The 21,346-nt window shown below is 40.1% G+C and overlaps 1 protein-coding gene across 3 annotated transcripts in view; it reads right to left on the bottom strand.

The window, feature by feature from the left end:
* Window positions 1-10,891, bottom strand: part of SYTL4 (synaptotagmin like 4) — a 70,996-nt gene extending 60,105 nt beyond the window's left edge. For all 3 annotated transcript variants that reach the window (XM_056124192.1, XM_056124193.1, XM_056124191.1), the window contains exon 1: window positions 10,781-10,891. The gene's annotated coding sequence lies outside the window, so the exon portion shown is untranslated. The remainder of the gene's footprint in view (window positions 1-10,780) is intronic.
* Window positions 10,892-21,346: the final 10,455 nt, after the last annotated feature.

Below are 21,346 nucleotides of genomic sequence, written 5' to 3'. Positions count from 1 at the left end.
TGTGGGCCCAAAACCAGTATTTTTAAAATAAAAAATAAAAGTGCCCAACTACGGGTGGGAAACATAATACAAGTGTATTTTCCTTGAGTGTGGCCAACTCTGGTTTGATCCTTGACATTCATATGGTTCCTTGAGCACTTCCTAGAGTGATTTCTGTGCATAGAGCCCTGAACACCCAAAATCAAACCAAAAAGCATCTATCTAGGGGCTAGAGTTATAATAGAGGAGTTAAGGTATGTACCTTTCATGTATCCAAACCCAGTTTGAGTCGCAGCCCCACCTGGTCCCCAAGAGCACTGCTGGGTACAGCCCTGGAAACCCTGGAACATCACTTGGTAAGACTCTGGAGACACCAGAGCACTGCCAAGGAGGGCTCAAATAATTCCTGACACCACAGGGTCCAAGCAGTGCTAACCTTGGACCCTGACATTGAACCATAAACCCAATTTGCTGAGAATCACTGGAAGGGCCACTGGTCCCTGAGCACTGCTTGGGAGGCCCTCATATAAATAAATAAAAGTGCCTATCCAATAGCAAATGAACTTTTCACAGGCACTTGCTCCAGTGTACTTTCTCAGTCCCCTGAGCTTCTTCTGTAATTTTTAATAGGCTGAGAACAACTATATACCCATGAAAGGATCCATTCTCCTCATATAAAACATTACTTTTTAAGGATAGTAGGAGCATATAGGGGAAGGTGCAACTAGAATATAATCTCTTTTGTTAATTCTTAGAATCAAAGTGGGGGCAATTCCCTCCCGATTAAATCTTTATGACTACCTTTCCATGCCACTAAATACTATTCATAAATAGTTTAAAGAAATACCACTTGCATTAATATGTTTTTCTAATCTATGTCCCAGAGGGATTCTATCTAAATATACACATTTCTCTTGCAGAGTGGTAGTCTAGATACATGGAAATGAGGTCTTATTTTCATGGTTTCACATTTCTTGTCCTGTTCCTCAAGAACTCCAGGCACCATAAACCTACCATCATTCCTCCAAGTAGACCTTGGTAAATATGGCACACAGAAGTAGAAAAGATAGTAATAACAATATCAAGTATCCAAATACCCCATTGTCAACAGGGTAAAGCACCTGATAAGACAAGAACTATTTAGCTTTCTTGCTTGTAAGACCTGCAATGATGTTTTCTCTCACATGAACTAGCAGGATCACAATCCACTGAGGTTGGTGTGGAAAAGGATGGCCAGTAATTCTCAAAGTCCATTTTCATAAGAGTTCAAAAGCTTATACTTATCTAAAATGTCCAAATAACAGAGTACAATATTCTAAAATCTGGGTCACTTATACATAAAACATTGTTTTTAAAAGTCTGCAGAGAGACAGCACATTGTCACTTTTCAGTAAGCCTCATTACCACATGGAACACCACTCTGTCCTTAGTCAACAAGTCTGGATAAACCAGCACGGCTACAGAGAACATCTTCTTCTGCCAGGGTCACAGATGGTGGGAGTTTATGAGCTGAATTCTAGCCATCACCTATTTCTTTCTTTCAGGCCAGGTCACCTGAAAACCACCCGCAAGTCTCCTTAAATGAGAAATCATGATGGTTTGTGACTAATCCAGCCCATGTTCACACATAACTGTGATTTCATGCATTTGGTTTCTTTTTTAATTTTAGGGATGCTGTGATCTAGCTACAGCCACAGAAATCTTAAACACAATCAAATAATCTGCAGCCAACCTTAAATTGAATTGTATATGTGGCAGATAATTTTATTAAGGTGTCATAAACAAAATGTAAATGCCAATTTATTTCAGATAAAATCTTAATATGCATGAATCTAAGTACATAAAATAGGTATAAATTTAATAATATAAACTGAAGGTAAAATATTAATTCACCACAAGCCCTCTTTTCTTCCTTAATTGCTTAACCATAATTACTTTACACATTACACCAAATCCCTAGAATAAGATTAGTGCATTAGCAACATCTTGTCTATTGTTAGAAACAATATCCTAATATTTAAAAAACAACAAATCATAAAAAATTAAAACAGCTAAAATGTTCAGATTATATATGTATAAACTGTTTTATCTTTAATTCTGATAAAGCAGCTTAAAGTACCTGAAAAAGTTCTAAGAAAGTGTGAATTTTAATAATTCGGTTAATATAACTTACAATAAAGTAATGCTCTCAGAAGCCTAGATGGACTTCCTGTAACCACAAAAGCAAATATTTGACCATGATATGTTCCAAATAGAATTACATATTTGAGAATCTATATATAAAAGGTGTTCTTGTATTTTACAAAAATAAATAATCTTCTCTACAAGAGGGTAAGCTAAATCAGAGAAGGGATTTTGTTTTGTTCCCCTCTGTACCTTCAATGCCTACAATTTCTATCTGGGATATAATATGCTCACAATAAATATTTGTTGACTGAGTGAGCTGGCATCAAAAATACCACATAAATTCAGTCACACCCAAGAGCTTATCACACAAGACTTCACTTTTGAGATAATTAATTCAAATACCCCAGTCTGACTACAACCCCTATTTACTAGACTGTTTACTCAAAGCCTTCTCACAGCCCCACCTCTGTTCTCAGGCCTCATTTGGAGGAAGAGGTAGACATTTATAGATACTTCTAGCTTCACCCTGTCTGCTCTTTTCTGCCTTTGCTTCCTTTCCCAGACATGATTTTATTGATTCAATTGTGCTCTTGTCAATATCATCAATAACCCATACTTTTATTGCAATATCAATAAAAACATAACCCTAAAACAGCCTAGCTGTTGTACTTTTAGGCCTGCACTGGATTCCTGAGTTCTATTAAAGAAAAGCATCACAGTCTGATAGACGATTATCAATGTGAATTCTTCATAACCAAGATGACAATTACTGATTGATACTTCAACTAAGTGTTGCTAGTCTTAGCTTGCACTTTAGCCATGGCAACTATTTAAAATCTTCCTTGAACACCTCAAATCTCCAACTCCAATGTGCCCCACTTCAATTTTCAGTCTATAAAAACAGGAAATCCTGGGGTGGAAAGATAGTATAATGGACAGTGGGCAGGGTGCCTACCTTGCACACAGCTAACCCAGGTTCAATCCCTGTCACCACAGATGGTCCCCTGAACCCAGACAGGGGTGATCCCTGCGTGTAGATTCAGGAGTAAGCACTGAGGACCACTGGCCCTCAAAATAAAAACTACAACAAAAAAGAAACCCTGATATATGTAAGAACATAAATAGACCTAGAAAGTGTCACAGTGAAATAAGCCAAATGGAGAAAGAATAAAACATTGTATAATTTCAATTATATGCGGTATATTGAGAAAACAAATGGATGAACTAAGTAATAAAAATTATCTTCTGGATTATAAAAATATTTCCCTTTGGCAACATATTGGTGGTTGCCAAAGGGAAATAGAACAAAGACAAAGAACAAAATTATATTGTGAAAGACAAAATTAAACTTTTATGGTGAACTTCATATAATATATATATTAACATTCGATGATTCATACAGATATTTAAATAATACTATCATATTATATTATTTAAAGTTTTTAAAATAAATTTAAAAGAAAGTATTATCCCTTCCATCCCATTGGCTACTAAAGATATCTAAGTCCATCTTTTTTTTGCTTTTTTGGGGTCACACCTGGCGATGCACAGGGGTTACTCCTGGCTCTGCACTCAGGAATCACTCCTGGTGATGCTTAGGGGACCATATGGGATGCTGGGAATCGAACCCAGGTCAGCTGCATACAAGGCAAACACCCTACCCGCTGTGCTATCACTCCAGTCCCCCTAAGTCCCTCTTAAATTAAAAGAAAAACCCAGAGTTCTGAAAATGTGGTGGTTACAAGAGGAAGAAACAAGGAGGAAGGGAAGAGGGCATCAATTAGACAAGATAAGTGGCACGAGAACTTTAGTAGTGAGGCATAGTCACATAAACAGTTGTACTTCCAAAATGTACATATAATTACGAACCAATGAAAAATTGTAGCACTGTAGCTCTGTAGCGCTATCCTCCCATTGTTCATCTATTTTCTCGAGCAGGCACCAGTAACATCTCCATTGTGAGACTTGTTGTTACTGTGTTTGGCATATCAAATATGCCATGGGGAGCTTGCCAGGCTTTGCTGTGCGGGTGAGATACTCTCAGTAGCTTGCTGGGCTCTCCAAGAGGGGCAGAGGAATCAAACCCGGGTCAGCCGGGCCAGCCACATGCAAGGCAAACACCCTACCACTGTGCTAACGCTCCAGCCCATACACCAATGAAAAACAAATAAACAAATTTTTACTATCCTGCAAATCAACTCTTCCCCTACTACCATTGTTTCCTATCTCTTTATAGCCTAAAATATTTCTCTACGGAAATGTGCATATTCACTTGTCATACTCTTTTTTTCCATTCATTTCTCAACCCATCAAAGTCTAGCATTCTTCCTCCTCCCCACTTCCCTGAAATTTTACTCATTAAGGCCGTCAAAAATCTCCTAAATTCAATGGCCAATTTTCAGCCTTCATCTTCCTTGATCTCTCAATCTCTAGCATTACTGATCATTTTTGGATGGAGACATTTCATTTATAAAAACTAATTCTACTAGTTGGAGAGGTAGTACAAAGGTTTAGGAGGTTACTTGCTTGCTGCTGATGCCAGTTCAATCCCTGGCATGGTACATGGTATTCTGAGCACTGCCTGGAATAAGAGTAAGAGACCTAAGAGTAAGCTCTGTACAACACTGGGTGTGATCCAAAATCACAATTTTAAAATAAAAGTTATAAAAATTTATCCTATTGATAGTCAAGTAGATTCTAGAATTTTTCATAATAATACTCTTTGAGCTAAGACACAACAACACATAATATGACGGTAAACTGATTAAACTAGGGTATATACATATAATGATATGCTATGCCATTTAAAAGAGAGAATGTTTTGGTGCCAGGCAATACTATAGTGTGTAAAGCACTTGTGTTGCACACAGTTGACCCAGTTCAATCCCCAGTAATACCTAGGGTCCCCTGAGCCCACCTGGAGTGATCCCTCATCACAGTAAGATGTGCCCCATCCCCCAACAAAAGGAAAGAATGTTTTTATATGCAGATATTGAAAACTTAGCATAGTAAGTTTAAAATATGCTAATTTTAATACATAAATAGAGAGCAACTACATATAATGAAGGATGTATTTTTATATAGACTTGTAAAATGTCTGATATACAAACTTACTATTGCTACATTTTGGGAATAGAATGAAGAGAGTATAGAAGGCATATTATGTTACCTTTTCTGGGTCTAGTAAAAAAATATATTAAGATCCCTTAGCACACCATTATTTCCAAAGTAAGTAAGAAGTTCAATGAAATTCAAAAGGGAATTGCTAGAAACAAGTTAAAGTATATCTCATTTCTTTCCATAGCTAAGGAAGGACTTTTTACAAAAGTTAAGGAAGGAGTATACTGATGGAGAGAAATGACACTGATGTGAGATTGGTCTTAAAATATTGTATGCCTAAAACTCAACTGTCAATAACTTTGCAAATCACAGTTCTTTAATTTAAAAAAAGAAAAAGGAACTCTTTCCATATACACATGACTGGGTTCAATTTTTCTATATTTAAAACAAAACAAAATTAAAAACCATTTTTGTCTTCTGTGTCCTACCCTGTACAAGAAACATTTTCTCTTTCTCACCATAGCTAAGCATTTTATTATTATAATCATTATCATTGATATTATTGTCAGGTTTTTCTGACCAATGTTTCGTGGGAGTTATAGCTAAACCTCAAAGTGTATACCATATTCCTTAATAATCCTTCCCACTCCCCACTCCCCAACCCTCTATAATCAGCTTTCTCTCCTGCTGCACTGATGTCATCACTGACCTCCTAATTGCAAAATCTAATAAAGATAGTTTTAAAAATGTTTTATAGTGTGTTTTATCTGATTATGTGAGGGACACACATATGAACAAAGTTATGGCATATGACAGACTAGAGAGAGAAAAAACATGTACTATGTGACAGGCGATGGGTAAATATCCCTAATGGATAAATTGTTCTTGCTAGCTAATTAAGCATATAACTCAACAGAAAAATGTGCCAACTATATTAAGGAGAATTTCTCAGGGAAAATACAAATAGCTAATATACACGAAAAGGTACTCAGGACCAGTGGGAAGAAGTGAAATGCAAGCTAAATAAGTTAGATATTTTTCACCTAACAGAATAACAAAAATTTTAAAAAGATTGTTCCTGCTGAGCAAGGACATAGAGAAAAACACTCAACATTGAGAATGTAAGCCCTATTGGATGTCACTCTGAGGAGCAATTCACATTTCTTTGATTTAACAATTCTTCTTTTACTACAAATAGATACCAAAGAAATATTTGGGCTATGTACATGTGCATCTATATTTATGTATATAAACATATATAACATATATATAACATATACATCTCCATCCTTTAGAACTGTGCAAATATATATGTATGTATACACATATATAAATATATATGTGTATGTATACACACATATAAATATATATGTGTATGTATATACATATATTTATAACAGCCTTGAGCTGGTTTGGGCTAAGGTGATAGGCAGAGAAGATGAATATATCCAGTAGACTATATGATATAGTTGATATCATTGGAAGAATAGGTTTATGATCTTTCTGATGAATCAAAAGTGGGTGGAGTAAGAAAAGAGGTTTGGGTTGAATGGATTATGGTGCCATTTTACTGAAAGAGGAAAGAATAAGGGAAGGGACTTGTGAAATTAGAGGACTCAGGGGCACTGTTTTGGCTCTATCACATTTGAGATGTCTTTTTGACATCCAAGTAAAATGTCAAATATATTACTAGATACAAGAGGCTTCCACTTAGAAAAGGGTTTGTGTCAGTGATGTTAATGTAGTTGAGCAAGTATATACATAGATGATGTTGGCTTATTTATTAATTTATTTTTGTTTTAGGCACATTCCGCAATACTTAGTGGCTAGTCCCAACTTAGTTCTTGAGGAACCATGCCAAGGATAAAAGCCTTGGATATATAATATGTAGTTATTTTCAACATGAAAATGGTATATCAAAATTTATATACATGGATGTATATAAAAATTCAGATATAAAGCATGTGCTGTAGCACTAGATATATGATTTTTAAAATTCTGTAAAAAAGGAAGTAATTACAACTAGTGAGAACTACCATTAATAAACTCTCAAAGCAAAACTCAAGAAGGGAAGCTGTGCAAGAACTGAGCGTGGGGTAACTTTAGAGAGAGAGAGTAACAGACTTGGGATGCTTAGTTCTGGATCTGAATGAGACAAAAAGCATACTAATTCCTCGAACAGTAATGTCATTCATCAAGTCATTTAACAAACATGACTGAAAGGCTGGAGAGATAGTACAGTAGGTGACCCTGGTGGTTTGATTCCCAGCACCGTATATGTTCCCTGAGCATGACCAAGTGTCAGTCCTGATAATAGAGCCAGGAATAGTTTCTGAGCACTACCATGTATGCACGTCCCCCCAAAAAAATCCCTCCAAGTCAAAAAATACACACGATTATATACCTATGATGGACCAGCTTGTTATGAGTTCTAGGGCCTGATAATTAATGTAACAGAGAGATATCCCTTCCCATGTGAAACTTACATTATAGAGAGGGGAATACAATATAATAGACAATTAAGAAATTACTGAAATACATAATTACTGGGGCCAGGGAGATAGTATACTGGGCAGAGCATTTGCCTTGCACATGGCCAACCAGGGTTTAATACCTGGCACCCAGTATGGTGATCCAAGCACATGAGGAGTGATTGTGAGATCAGAACCAGGAGTAAGTCCTGAGCACTACTCTATGTGGCTCCCAAACAAACAAAATTATATAATGTGTTATATTAGACTAATGACATAGGGGAGCATACTGAATGTTCAGGGAAATGATTGCAAGTTTAATTAGAGTATTCTCATGGAAAGCCTCTATGAGAAGGTGGTATTTAACTTTAAATTTATGTCAGACTTTAAGAACCTCAGGAAAGTGTCTTCTGCACTTTAATCCAACTACCACTAGGCATCAGATCCTAGAAGGCAAGGTATCCCCAGCTCCTAGCCTAAATACTAATCTCTCATATTTATGACAAATGAACTCCAAGGCCTAGGCCTTAACCTTAAAGAAGTTATAATCTTTCAGCTGGAGAACAACAAAGACCTGTTAAAGGGTAAACAAAGTGTTCAGGACATAGGATAACTGGTAATTCTGCTAAGGGGAGAAACCAGTATCAGTAAGGTAGCCAAAGGAGGTAGCCAGAAGTAAATCTTGACAAATAAATAGGAATTAATAACAGAGATGTTAATATGGATGGCAAGTTAGCTTTTCAGGAAAAAAAAAAACAGGAACAATTTGAACAAAGACCCAGAGATGGTATCAGGGAGGACATTTTCTCCTGGACTGTCCCTGCCTAAAGTACTATATCCATCCCCTGATAAAACAAGCACACACTCAGCCTCAGGCTCTCAGGCCTGACAGAAATCCTTATCACTTTCCATACCCTCATTTCCCCCTTATCAACAGAAAGATAATGAGTCAGGCACACATCCCTAGAATCCAGGGTTACCCTCTTCTTATTTCAGGACAGTAACTGCTGAGAGCCCTGGAGGTTTCGTTCAGTATAATGCACCCAAGGATAAGTGTTTCTAGTGTCAGTGTAGCAAACAGGCCCCATGTTGGAGAGAAGTGGGTGAGACATAAGTGAGGCAAGTAGTACAAAATCTCTATTATACATCTGAGGTAGAATCAGGAATCTAAAATTAGAATGTGGTCCAGGGGTAGAGCTGAGGCCCTGGGTTCACTTACCAGCAAAACACACACAACACACACACACACGCATGCACGCACACACAAATCAAAAAGCATATGCTTTGGCTTGGATGAAAAAATTTTAATCACATAGCCCCCACCCAGTAGCTATTGACCGCTAGCTCTTATCGTCATCATAAAATGTAGTTCTAAATGTAGTACCTACCACATAGAGTTATATTAAGACAAAGACAGTTATGCAAGGAACTTATCACAATGCTATGCCCAATGGTTCACATAACCATTATTAGTCACAGCCTTTAGATGTAAAATCTCATAGAACATAAATGAATGCTAAATACACTCACAAACCTACTATTTTAGAGCCTCTAAACTTCATTTTTAAAGCTATGACCTAGAGTGAGGGATCTGAAATTGTGTTATCAGAAATGGTCATCCCTGGTCAGGAAAATTCTCATAAGCCTGGTGATCTTTTCCTACTAGGATTCTTAGTTAGTGCTAAAAAACAAAACAAGAGAAAACCATGCATACACATGTGCACACATGCACGCGTACGAGGGTGGGGGGCACACACACAAATTTTCCTGGGATCTTAACTCTGTATATTAATTCTGTGCATTGAAAGCATTATTCTCTCCACAGACCAGACCAGCAAAGCCAACACATCAGGTGATTAAGACCTTATATTAATGAATTTATAAGGGGTAATTGTAGGGGTCTTTAAGAATAGGGGGGAAAGCAGTTGAAATGAGAGCTCCAGGATGTATTGAAGACTAATTTCTAGGATCAACCGTGAAAAATACAGTATTCTGAAATGCTATATCTTCTAGTCCTGAAGATGGCGAATGGGGGTGCTGTTGTTGGTTAATCATAAATAGATCACTTCTACCAGAATTCTAACCAAATTTTTGTATACCAAAAATCCAACCATCTTGGTGCTGGATAGTCCAGCAGGCAGGGAGCTTGCCTTTATTGGAGGAAACCCTGGTTCCAAACCCAGCACCCCATATTTTTCCCTGAGAACTGCCACGAGTAATCTAAGCATAGCACCAGCCATAAGACCTAAGCCCCACCAGGTGTAACCCCAAACCAAAACAAAATCAAAAATCCAATCATTTTATTTAATGTTAGTGACTGAAGGAACATCTTTTCAGCTCCTTTACAAACCATCACAGAAGAGATAAGTGTTCGGTGTCCCTTGTGAGGACTCTGGGGGGCCTCCTCCTGGAGTAAATGCCAGCAACTTTCTTGAAAGGTGGCAAGGTAAAGCAATTTAGCCATATATCACACACAGACGGGTTCCCAGAGCCAAGTGCAGGGCGAGCTCTCTAAGGTAGGATGTGGAACCACCCTTTACCTGTGATGGCACAGTGGAGAGCAGAGAAGCTGACCCAGAGAGATTAGAGGTCCTGGCAGCAGAGCTGCTGAGAAGCTGAGCGAGGAATGAACCGCTGAAAGGGTGAGTCCATGACTCTGAGGCGAATTACCACTAGAAGTTCGGGCCCCAGTCCCGCCTCCCCCCTTCCTCCCCGGGCCAGCTCCCGGGAGGGGCCCCAACTCTCAGGCAGGCGGGAAAAGCCAGGCAACACCGTGGTGGGAAGACAGGAACAAGGTAAAGCCCAGAGGGGCACAGTCAGTGTTAACGACGGTGGGCCCTGGCAGCCGCCAAAAGAGGCCCAGGAGAAACTAAACTTATAAAAGAATGATCACTCCCAAGCAGAAGGGAGTCAAAGTTTAGGAGGTGCTGTCCAGAGATACAGACAAAAAACTGGAGAAAGCTGGTGAAAGAGACGGAAAAACTGGTGGGAGGTGGGGGGGGGGGGGGGAGACGGACGCTGGCCTTTGAGATGGGGGTGGGGGCGCTTAGACAGTGAAAAGGTACTGGAGGGAGCGGGGGTGGGGGGGTGGGAGGAGCGCGGGACAGCCAGCAGAGGCGGCCACTGAACGCGCGCAGACTTACCTGTCACCTGCAACAGGTGCCGCGAGTCGGGTGAGAAGTAGAGGCGTTCCAACGCTGGATTCAGAGAAGGGTCTTCAGCTCCAGGAAGATCGTAACCTCCCTCTGGCTGCCGGCCCTTCTCACCCTCCCGGGAGGCGGAAAAAGCTGCAACTTTCCCCGGAGCGGGGAGGAGCTGGACTCTTAAAGGGGCCGCACAGCACACGGGGCTTAATAAGGGGCCACAGCAAGTGAAGGGGCACTCTGGGAGCTAAAGCTTTAGGGCACTAGAGGGTTGCCTCTCGCAGGTTAGGAAAGGGAGCTTGAGGACTGAGGTTAGCAGCTAAGACTAGACTTACCCCTTCTTTTACTGCCACCATATGTGGTCACTTTCTCAGATGATATAAGTTACCAGCCTCTTCCGCTCAGCTGAGCCAAAAGTTGTCCAACTATTGAACGCTTCTAAGAAGAGGAAGACTCTAGATCGTATAATTTGAGAAGTAAAAATATGATACCGCTCTGATCCTTTGACTTTTGACCTTTTATGGCAAGTGAGTGTTTTGGGCAAAGGACAGAGACTAAGTTGTCACACACACATGCACATATTGACATGACCGGTTAAAACATTCAAGTCACCAATAACCAAAGGAGAGAAGTGAGAGCAATACTGTGATTATTTAACAAAGTATTTTGTTTGTTTTTACAACATGTCATGGTAGGTATAGTGTTGGTTAACAAACACATTTTTAAAGCACATGAGTAATAAATATCAAAAGACATTGGGGGTGAGCTACACCCCGTGTTGCTCAGGGCATACTTCTGGCTCTATGCTCAAGAACCGGTCCTGGCATGCTCGAACCTGGATTGGCAGCATGCAAGGCAAGCTTCCTACCCACTCTACTATCTCTGCAGCCCCAAAAACGACATTTGAATGTTTATATCTATCCAGTAACAGTAGATTAATTCTAGATTAGTATTTGCCCTCTCCAGGTCAAACTTTCCTATGCTTCAGTGCCTCTCAAATTATCAGCAGTTAAACTTGCTCAAGTCTCTGACATCTTAAAAGGCAATCCTGCCTACACACTAGGTACTACTCCAGCTTTCTGTTTCAGCAATCTCCACTCCCTCACTTTTCACACCTTTTCATGTGACCTCCATGGGGTATTTTCAGTTCTAATCCTGCTTTAGATCCTAATGATCCCAAGAATCCTAAAGATTCTCTCCCTTACATTTTGTGATTATTAACCAGTTTCTCCTCTGTGAAACTAACTATGGCATTGATAGTGCCACGTTATTTTTCCTTTCCTCCTGCCCCTTTATCTCAGTCTCCTGAGAATTTGTAAACTCTTTTTCTACTATGCGGGCGAGATACTCTCCGTAGCTTGCCGGGCTCTCCGAGAGGGGCAGAGGAATCAAACTCGGGTCGGCCATGTTGGCTGGTGCAAGGCAAAAGCCCTACCCGCTGTGCTATCGCTCCAGCCCGCACAGCAGAGCCTGGCAAGCTCCCCGTGACGTATTCAATATGCCAGACACAGTAACAACAAAGTCTCCAATGGAGACGTTACTGGGCCTGCTTGAGCAAATCGATGATCAACGGGAGGGCCTTTACCTTTACCTTTACCTTTTTCTACTATTAAACCTCAGCAAACTTACCTCTGGTGTAAGCTACATATCTTGGCTCCCTGAAGGATCTCTTTCAGTCACTGGCTTCAGAAGCCATCTATGACCACAACTATAATTTTAAGATCTTTTCAAACCTTTTTTTTACTAAGTTCTGCTTTCTTGACAGCCCCACTTACATGAATTAATCATCGGACATAATCAATAAATGTGTGTGGCTCTGATAACACAAATTTTTCTTTTAAAAGTATTTTAAAGGACTCTTTAAGCTCCTTAAGGGCCATGATCCAGAGACACACAAAAGAATCTGGGAACTGAGCAGCTTGCTGTAGAGATCTCTCCAGGCCCTAATTATCTAAAATTTTAGAATTCCATCTTATGTTATTTACAACAAGCAACACAAAATAAATTTTCTAGCACTGCCTTTTCGACAGGTTTGAGTGGTGGCATGAAAATTACAAATAGTAATGGTGGGACTGGTGTCAAAATATTGAATGTAATCAAAGTTGAGAGAGAGAGAGTATTGTGGAAATTGTCTTCCACTCAGGCAGGGGAAGGGTTTGGATGAGGGGGAATACTGGGGATTTTGGTACCGGAAAATGTGCACTAGTGAAGGGATGGGTGTTTGATCACTGTATGACTGAAACTCAAACATGATTGCTTTGTAATTGTATCTCAAGGAGATTCAAATCACAAATCATCCTGTTAGTCGTCGATTGCCTCGAGCAGGCCCCAGTAACGTCTCCTTCATCCTAGCCCTGAGATTATATTCAAGGTTCTTTAGGAGAATGAGACCCATCATTGTTACTGGTATTTGGCATATTGGGTATGCCACAGGGAGTTTGCCAGACTCTGCCGTGTGGGCAGGCTACATTTGGTAGCCTGCCAGTTTTGGACAAACTGGCAAGGAGATTCAATTTAAAAAAAAGTATTTCAAAGGTAAAGAAAACTTATTTTAGTAGACAAAAACTATAAAGTCCAAGTTCTTGGCTCTACCAGTTTTCTTCCATTTTGTCCTTTTTTGGGGGGAGGGAAGAGGGGCAACCCAGCTGTGCTAAGGGTCGATTTCTGGCTCTACCTTCAGGGATCACTGTTGGCTAGGCTCTGGGAACAATATGAGATGCCAGAGATCTGTGATGGAACCTAGGTCTGCCACTTGCAAGGCAAGTGCCCTACCACTGTACTATCTCTCCTGTCCTTTACAGTCTGGAATAGGAAGAAGTCACTTCAAAAAGGTAATCCCTTTGTCTAGCTCTGCTAACTCAGTTGGTGGACTTCTTGGCTAGTTCTGGGCTTTAAGTATGTTCCACCCTCCTAATCTAGCCTATAGGAACTCAGACCAAGCTCTTCATTTCTTTACAGATGGCATTTGGAAGCAACTCTCATTGAGAAAGGACTTCAGAAAACATCTAGTCTAGGGTCCAGAGAGAACAGGGGATAGGGCACTTGCCTTGCATGTAGCCCACTCCAGTTTGATCCCTGGAAGCACTTACAATTGGATCCCCAAGTACTGCCAGGAGTAGCCCCCGAGCACCACTGGGTGTGGCCCTAAATCAAACACACAAACATTTAGTCCAACCCCTTATTATTCAACAAGATTTCTGCATATTATTCACTCCCCAAAGTCCACCTCAATAAAGATATATGTATCTGACTGTAAGCCAGTCTCACTGAACCAGTTTAAAATGGAGACAAAGAAACAAATGAAAATAATGTTATTCAAAGGCCTATTTAGACAGATTATTTGCATACTATTCATTTACATTTGATACTTCTTATTTACCCCAAATGTTCTATGCTCAAAGTATACCTACACTGGAGAAATGGTACAGTGGGTAAAGTTGTCTTGCATGCTCCTGACCTGGGTTTGATCCCCAGAATCCCATATAGTCCCCTGAGTTGGCCAGGAGTGAATCCTGAGTGCAGAGTCAGGAGTAATCAATCCCTAAGCACCATCAGGTGTGCCCCTCCCCCCAAAAATCTTATACCTAATATTGTGAGAGGTGCACTCCAACCAAATTCATGTTCCTATGCAACAAGATGAACAGAAATTTATGGATTATTTGACAATATACACTTAGAGTAAGCTCCTAGGTTGAATGATTTATTAATTTTGCCATACTGAGGGTGTTATGAACGTTAGACAGAGCGGCATCTTGAACTCCCGAGAAACCTCAATGAGCTTGGTTATCGTGTGGATATGGTCGATGGTGCTGAATCCTTTGCGGAACCCGGCTTGCTCGCATGGTTGTCCTTCATCTAGTGTTCTGCCAATCCTATTTAGGATGACTCAAGTGAACAACTTGTAGATGACAGACAATAGGCAGATCGGGCGATAGTTGCCAATGTCATGGATGTCTTCCTTTTTGAATAGTAGTACAGTTCTGCTGGTTTTCCATTGGGATGGAACATTCGGATTTCAGAAGGGAGAACATTGGGAACGACATATCCATCCTGTGGAATTTGGTATGTCGCAAGTGGACATGGCTATCGAAAAGATTTGAGTAGAAGTCATGGATAATCTTCTCCATTGCCATTCTGGAGGATGTGATAGATCCATCAGGACGTCGGAGGGCAGTCATCTTGGTCTTGTAGTTGGTGAAGGACAGGCGGGTGTTACGAATACTTTTCCCGGCTTCTGCCACATCTACCAGCACTTCTGCTCTTCTCTCTTTGAGGTCTTCCTTGATCGCATCTCTGCACTGCTTTGCGAGTGCATTCAAGCTCAATACATCAAGATCCTCCGTGAGCTGTATTGCGGATTCACTACCAGGATCTCACCATTCTACAAAGAAGTAATCATTGATGTCAAGAGAGGGATTCATCAGGGAGATACCATTTCACCGAACTCTTCAGTGCCACCCTCGAGAACATCATGCGACGACTGGAATGGGAAGGAATGGGAGTGAAGATAGATGGTCGGCAACTACACCACCTCCGCTTTGCTGATGACATTGTTTTAATAACACCAAACAGCCAAGCGGCACAAATGCTGGCCGACTTCGACCATGAGTGTGGAAAGGTAGGACTACAGCTGAATCTTACGAAGACAATGTTTATGAGAAACAGCCTCGTTCCTGATGCCCCATTCGCTCTCAATGGAACGACCATCTCTGAATGCAACAGCTATGTGTACCTAGGTCAAGAAGTCAACATGACAAATGACCTGGCACCTGAGCTGCACAGGAGGAAGAGAGCGGCTTGGAACGCCTTCAAGAGCGTCGAAGAAATTGCTAAGAGGACAAAGAAACTCCGGCTCCGGGCACATCTCTTTGATTCCACTGTTCTTCCTGCATTAACATATGCCTCAGAGACCTGGGCCCTAAGTAAACAGGATGAGAACGCTATTCGGGTCTCCCAAAGAGGAATTGAAAGAGCTATGCTTTAAATATCACGTTTCACTCAAATGAGAGAAAGAATCCGGAGTTCCAACCTCCGTCAACGATCAAGAATCAGGGACGCTGTCTCGTTTGCCAAGGTGTCAAAAATCAGATGGGCTGGTCACGTAATGAGATTTAAAGATGACCACTGGACTAGAGCTGTTACCGACTGGATTCCACGGGATGTCAAAAGACTGCGTGGCCGCCCACCTACCAGATGGTCAGACATCTTCATCAGGATCACGAACGATCAGTTTGAGGCTCTTCGTGTTCCTAGAGTGAACAGACGCCATTGGGCTGCACTAGCACGCGACAGGGACAAATGGAGACGTTACTGGCGCCCGCTCGAGCAAATCGATGATTAACGGGAAGTCAAGTGATCAAGTGATCAAGTGAGGGTGTTATGGCTACTGAAAGCTAATATAGACAATCCCAGGTGTCAGATGCCTCATTATTGATCAAGTAAGTATTCCATTTCCAATATACATAACTACATACAGAATTAATATAACAAGAATATGCCCACTACCCAGCTTAAGAAATAAAGTTCTACCAATACTGTAGATGTCTTTAATATCCTGAAGTTTTCACAATACCAGATGTGATCTTGTTTCTACATTGTATTTTTGGGCCCTAGGATATATTCTGAGGAGCGGTATTGCTGGATCACTTGGAAACTACTCAATTTCTAGTTTTTTGAGCAATGCCCATATTGTTTTCCAAAAAGGTTGGACCAGTTGACATTTCCACCAACAATGAATGAAAGTCCCTTTCTCTCCACATCTGTACCATTGCAGGGTGTTTAACAACATATTTTGACCACTGTGTACTAGATGTTAGTAGTAACAGTCAACATTTCTTTAAATATTATCAAATATCCCTAGAACCTCTGGTTATAATATATCAAGCACCTATTATATATGTGAAAAACTTCAGTGTGTACTCAAATGAGAAAGATCATGAATAAACTGATTTTTAAAGTCTTATTGTGTGCTATAGAGATAGAATAGAGGTTAAGGTGCTGTCCTTGTATGTATATGAACCCTCATTCTGACCACTAAGCACAGAGCCAAAAGCAGCTCCAAGCACCACAAGGTGTGACCCAATTCTCACCCCTCAATAAAGTCCTCTGATTCAAAGATATGTATTGAATATATGCTACAAAAAATGCTGGGATCTTTATGATCCTTTCCTCAGTTTGTTTTATTGTTTGGAGGAAAGCATACAAGTCAAAATACAACATTTAATACAGCATGTACAGTTGAAAACTAGAAAGAGATAAAAGATACGTGGGAACATCTAGAAAGGTCACATTTCCCAGCTTGGTTGGGAGTGTGCAATGTAGGTTCTTTGGAAAAAGTAATAATTCCTCTGGATATTAAAGGATAAGTAAGAATTAGCTAGAACAAAAACACATTGCAGGCAGTCAAAAAACATAAACAAAACCAAACAAAATCCCTAAAAAATATATCACAGATTCTATGCAAAGGAAGTTTTTATTGCTGTAGTAGTACTGAAGTGTAAGGAGAGGAGTACAAGGAAAATGTGATAATAGATGAGATAAGAAATATAGTGCATCTACAGTTGTTTGTTATGGCTGGTATACCAAAATACCACATACTTTAAATTAAACTCCAGAAGTTAATTTATTACATTTCTGGAGGCTAGAAGTTCAGGATCAAGGTGTCTGCAAAGTTCTTTTTGAGACTTTATGAGGAAACTGTTCCATGTTTTCTTGTAGCGTCTGGTGGTCGTTAGCAATGTTTTGGCATTCCTGGTTTGTAGAAACATTATCTCTATCTTATCTTTAATGTTCACATGATATTCTTCCTGTTTGTGTTCTTTGACTAAATTTTGCCTTTTTGTAGATACCAGTCATATTGTGAGGGTCCTGCCTAGTGACTTCATCTTCAGTAACTACATCTGAAATTAATACATATTCTGAAATACTTTGACTATTATTAGGTTAGGACTTTGACACATGGATTTGGAATGGAGTGGAGAGGGACACAGTTTAACCCATAACAGAGGTAGAGATTAAAACTTCAGAGGAGTTGTGAGCTACGTTAATGAATTTGAACTAATTTATAGCCCTTTTAGGACCCACAGAGTTCTCCAGTCTAGCCCTATTGGTAACATAAGTCAAATATTTCTTCATTCTAGTTGATTGGCAAATAATATTTCACCATATGAATGTACCATATTTTGCTTATGCATAGATCAGTTAATTAATTTTTTGGTTGTTTCAAATAATTACATAGACATTCACGTCAGAGATTTTTTTGTTCCTTTGGGCCATACAGAGCAGTGTTCAGGGTGTACTCTGGCTCAGTGTTTGGGACCATTCCTGCACGCATTTGAGGGACCATGCTCTGAAGGTACTGAGCACAGCATACGCTCAAGTCCATCGTGCCATCTCCCAAATTTCTAATGTTAAATCTTATAGTAAACAACCATAAGATTTGGTTGTTCACTATAACAACACTGGATATTACAACATGATTATATCAGTTTACAAAATGATTATATCAGTTTTCATTGCCATAAGCAGTATATGATGGCTCCAATTTCTTTACATCCCTAATAAACTTTCTACTTTCAGGGTATTTTTTTTAAATTACAGATACCCCAAAGGGTGTGATTGATAAATTATTGTAGTTTTGATTTCCATTCTACTAATAACCAATGATGTTAACCATGTTTTCATATATTTATTAGTATTTAGAACATCTTATTTGAAGGACTATGTATACAGATCTTTTGCTTACTTTTAAATTGAGTTACTGCTCTTTTCATTATTAAGTTACAGCTCTTTTTGCCACACCCAGCAGTATTCAAGGTTACATATTGCAGGTATGAAGTTTACATTCTGAGTTAAAGAAAACAAATACACATGGCTCTTGCAAATACACATAATAGCAAATAATAACATTTGCCATTATTCTAAATACTCTTCTAAAGTATCAATCTAAGATAGACATTTCACTTGATCACTTGACATCCTGTTACTCATTGATTTGCTCGAGCGGGCACCAGTAACATCTCCATTCATCCCTGTCACGTGCTAGTGTTGCCCAATGGCCTGTGCTCACTCCAGGAACACGAAGAGCCTCAAACCAATTGTTCAGAGTCTTGACAAAGAAGTCTGACCATCTCGTAGGGGGGCGGCCACACGATCTTTTGGAATCCAGTCCATGACAGCTCTAGTCCAGCGGTTGTCTCCAAATCGCATTATGTGTCCATCCCATCTGATTTTCGATGCCTTGGCAAACGAGACAGCATCCCTGATTCTTGATCATCGATGGAGGTTGGAACTCCGGATTCTTTCTCTCACTTGAATGAAGCGTGATACTTCAAGCATAGCTCTTTTGATTCCTCTTTGGGAGACCCAAATAGCATTCTCATCCTGTTTTTTTAGGGCCCAGGTCTCCGAGGCGTATGCTAATGCAGGAAGAACAGTGCAATCAAAGAGATGTGCCCAGAGCCGGAGGTTCTTCAACCTCTTAGCTATTTCTTCAACGCTTTTGAAGGCGTTCCATGCTGCTCTCTTCCTCTTGCGCAACTTAGGTGCCAGGTCATTCGTCATGTTGAGTTCTCGACCTAGGTACACATAACTGCTGCATTTGGAAATGTTCATTCCGTTGAGAGTGAATGGAACGTCAGGAAAGAGTCCATCTCTCATAAACATTGTCTTCGTGAGATTCAGCTGCAGTCCAACCTTTCCACACTCATGGTCAAAGTCGGCCAGCATTTGTGCCACTTGGCTAATGTTTGGTGTTATTAGAACGATGACATCAGTGAAGCAGAGGTGGTGTAGTTGCTTACCATCTATCTTCACTCCCATTCCTTCCCATTATAGTCATCCCATGACATTCTTGAGGGTGGCACTGAAGAGTTTCGGTGAAATGGTATCACCCTGCCTAACCCCTCTCTTGACATGGATGATCACTTCCTTGTAGAATGGTGAGATCCTGGTAGTGAATCCGTAATACAGCTCACAGAGGATCCTGATGTACTGAGTGTGAACGCCCTGTTTGGCTAGGGTTTTGATGACCACTTCAGTCTCAACAGAATCAAAGGCCTTCTTTAAATCAATGAACGTTAGACAGAGTAGCATCTTGAAGTCCCGAGAAACCTCAATGAGCTTGGTTATCGTGTGGATATCGCTGATTGTGCTGAATCCTTTTGGGAACCCGGCTTGCTCATATGGTTGTCTTTCATCTAGTGTTATGCTAATCCTATTCAGGATGACTCGAGTGGAACAGCTTGTAGATGACAGACAACAGGCAGATCGATAGTTGCCAATGTCATGGATGTCTCCCTTCTTGTACAGTCGTACAGTCCTGCTGGTTTTCCATTGGGAATGGAACCTTGCATTCAGACATTTAGTCCGCACAAAATTCCTATGATAGGCACTGGAGCGATAGCATAGCAGGTAGGGTGTTTGCTTTGCATGCTGCTGACCCGGGTTCGGTTCCCAGCATCCCATATGGTTCCCTGAGCACCACCAGGAGTAATTCCTGAGTGTAGAGCCAGGGGTAACCCCTGTATATTGCCGGTGTGACCCAAAAAGCAAAAAAAAAAATTCCTATGAGATAGACACTATCATGATTTACATTTTACAGTTAAAGTAACTGAAGCACAGAGAGGTCAAATGGTTAAGTCAGGGATTTAAAGCCACATTGCATGAAGTTCATGCCCAAGTAAATCAGCTTAATCAATGGCTGAACAAATAGCAGTACTCCTACATTATTAAAAACAATAAAAATAAAATAAAATAAAACCATGCTCCATAGTTTCAGAGTTTATGGCTTTTTGCTTTTTCCTGTTGTTCTCTCTTTTTTTCTGGCTTTGTTTTTTGCTTCATTTTATTTTTTGGTCAAACCTGGATATGCTTGGGCTTACCGCTGGCTCTGTACTGTTAGCAAGGCTAACTATACCCAGAGTTCGTGTTCTTTGTTATTTATTTTTATTTTATTTGTTTTTTTTGTTTGTTTGTTTGTTTTTGTTTTTGTTTTGCCACACATGATAGTGCCCAGGGTTTACTCCTGGCTTTGTATTCTAGAAACACTCCTGGAAGTGAGCAAAGCAAGCAAGAACCTCACCAGCTATACTATGTCTCTGTCCCCCATGCATGTTCTTTTCTTAAAAAACAAATTTAGGCACTGTGATTTACAATATTGATACCGGCAGGGTTTGATGCAAAAAACATTCCAACACCATACGCTCCACCAGAGTGTTTGTTAGCTTCACTTCACCATGTCCCACTTTGCCACCCACCCCAACCAATCCCACCATTCCCCCTACAGTGACATGCTTCCTGATAAAGGCCATTTCTCAGTTTCTTTTGCCTTTGAGTATTTGTTTTCTTTACTATGTTACTTCATACACTACATATGAAAGAGATCATTCTTATGTTCTTGTGGCTAACTTTGCTCAACATAGTACTGTCCAGATCCATTCACATAGCTGAAAATTATATGATTTTTGTATTTGCTTTTAGCCTAGTATCATTCCATTGTATATATGTATGATAGTTTCTTTATCCAGTCATCTGTTCTTGAACACTTTGCCTGTTTTCCGATTTTGG

This window comes from Sorex fumeus, unplaced genomic scaffold (assembly GCF_029834395.1).
Source record: "Sorex fumeus unplaced genomic scaffold, SorFum_2.1 ptg000050l, whole genome shotgun sequence".
In the NCBI taxonomy this organism is placed as follows: Eukaryota; Metazoa; Chordata; class Mammalia; order Eulipotyphla; family Soricidae; genus Sorex; species Sorex fumeus.
The sequence above is the reverse complement of the archived record's forward strand: the minus strand, read 5'-3'. Positions and strand labels throughout refer to the sequence as shown.